At 42.9% G+C, this 2,131-nt stretch overlaps 1 non-coding gene across 1 annotated transcript; it reads left to right on the top strand.

The window, feature by feature from the left end:
• Nucleotides 1-567: 567 nt before the first annotated feature.
• LOC130457611 (U2 spliceosomal RNA) lies at nucleotides 568-757 on the top strand. Its single transcript, XR_008916916.1, has one exon. It is a non-coding gene; the product is annotated as a U2 spliceosomal RNA (small nuclear RNA).
• Nucleotides 758-2,131: the final 1,374 nt, after the last annotated feature.

The raw sequence follows: 2,131 nt of genomic DNA, 5'->3' as shown, positions 1-2,131 counted from the left end.
CTTCAGCCTATTCTCTCTCCTTAGCTCTAATCCCACATCACCCAACTTTTCTTTTGGACATTTCGGGCTAGATGTTCTGGAGCTATTTTAAATTCAACATGTCCAAAATAGGATGTATTATCTTTTTTTTTTTTCAGCCCATTCCTTAGTCAGGCAGTCAAATAGCATTTTTAATGCTATTTAACCTACATTACACAGTTTACTCCTTTCCACACTATAGTTCAGTAAAACTCTTCTCTTGGTTTCTCTATACATGGTATTTCAGAACTCTGGCCCTGGAGTAAGGAAGACTTGAGTTAAAATTCAGCCACAGACACATTTTGTGACCATTGACAAGTTTTTAAATTGCCATCTGCCCCAGTTTCCTCAACTGTACAGTGTGGTAGGTACTGTGCTAAACTCTAGGGATACAAGTGAAAGTTAAAAAAAGACAGTCCCTTCTCTGGAGGAGCTCACATTCTAATGGGGCAGGCAGCATTCAGACAATTATGTACAAATGAGATATCTACAAGATAAAATTGCAGATAGTCTCCAGGGAAGATATGATGATTAAGAAGGGCCTCGTGAATTGTTTCTTGGCCTTTTGGCTAAGATCAAGTGTAGTATCTGTTCTTATCAGTTTAATATCAGATACGTCCTCTGAGGACAACATATTAAATGGATTTTTGGAACAGGAAGGTGGAAAAGGAGTTGGCTCTGTCTACTCCATGCATTGACTTTGTAGTGCATTATTTCTGGGAACACTGGTGCAGGGGGAGGGGGAGTTGGGAAGGGGGAGAAAGGGAGGATCTGGGGAAGACTTTTTAGGAAAGCTGGGACTGTAGCTGTTACTTGAAGGAAGCCAGGAGACGGAGATGAAGAGGAAGAGTTTCAGAGAGCCTGTCAAAATGCTCAGTTGGCAGATAGAGTTTCTCAGGCAAGGAATAGCAAGGAAGTCAGTATTCCTGGATGGCACAGTATGTGGAGAACAAGGTACAAAAAAGGCTAAGAAAGGGGTGGTGGTGGAAGGTGGGGAGACCCTTCTGACAAATTTTACTATTTCTGTCAGATGCCACAATTTTTCTAGTTTCTCAGCTCCCTAACTCAGCAGTATCCTTGACTGCTCTGTCTCACCTTGCATATCTAATCAGTTGCCAAAACTTGCCATTTCCACCTCTACAGCATCACTCATGTCTGACCCCTTTATTCTATTCCCACAGCTACCTCTTAGTTCAAGCCCTTATCACCTCTCACCTAGACTATTGCAACAGCTTCCAAATAAAACTCCCCGCCTCAAGGCCCTCCCCACTCCTGTGCATCCTACACACTGCTGCCTAAGAGATTTTCCTTAAACACAGTTTGGACCATGCCCCTAGCCTTCTCAATAAACTTCAGGGGCTCCCTCCCTATTGCCTCTAGGATAAATGATCCATCTTGTTGTTTAAGGCCTTTCACAACCAAGCCCCAACACATCTTACTGGCTTTGTTACACCTTATTCCCCTTCCCACACTATAGTCCAGCAAAACATCCCTCAATATTCCAGAACTCTAGACCTAGAGTCAGGAAGACCTGAGTTAAAATTCAGCCTCATACACTTACATAAATGTTATCTGCCTCAGTGTCCTCAATTAAAAAATAGAGATAATAAAGAGAATTTACCTCCCAGGTTGTGGTGGGGAATCAAATGAGGTAATATTTGAAAAACACTTAGTATGGTGCCTAGCATATATTAGTTGCTAAATAAATTAGTGTTTCCTTCCTTTCATCCTTCCTCCCTCCCTCCCTCCTTCCTTCCTTCCTTCCTTCCTTCCTTCCTTCCTTCCTTCCTTCCTTCCTTCCTTCCTTCCTTCCTTCCTTCCTTCCTTCCTTCCTTCCTTCCTTCCTTCCTTCCTTCCTTCCTTCCTTCCTTCCTTCCTTCCTTCCTTCCTTCCTTCCTTCCTTCCTTCCTTCCTTCCTTCCTTCCTTCCTTCCTTCCTTCCTTTTTCATGCCTCTGCACTGACTTACTGTTTCACATATCTGAAATGTATGCATTTATTGAGAAGGCTAGGGGCATGGTCCATCCTCACTTCTAGCTCACAAAATTCCTCCTTTAAGGCACAACTCAAACCATTCCTGATACTCATAGTTTCAAGTGGCCTCCCTTTCTTGCT

This window comes from Monodelphis domestica, chromosome 2 (assembly GCF_027887165.1).
Source record: "Monodelphis domestica isolate mMonDom1 chromosome 2, mMonDom1.pri, whole genome shotgun sequence".
In the NCBI taxonomy this organism is placed as follows: domain Eukaryota; kingdom Metazoa; phylum Chordata; class Mammalia; order Didelphimorphia; family Didelphidae; genus Monodelphis; species Monodelphis domestica.
Note: the sequence above shows the minus strand (reverse complement) of the source record. Positions and strands in the feature narration are given on the sequence as shown.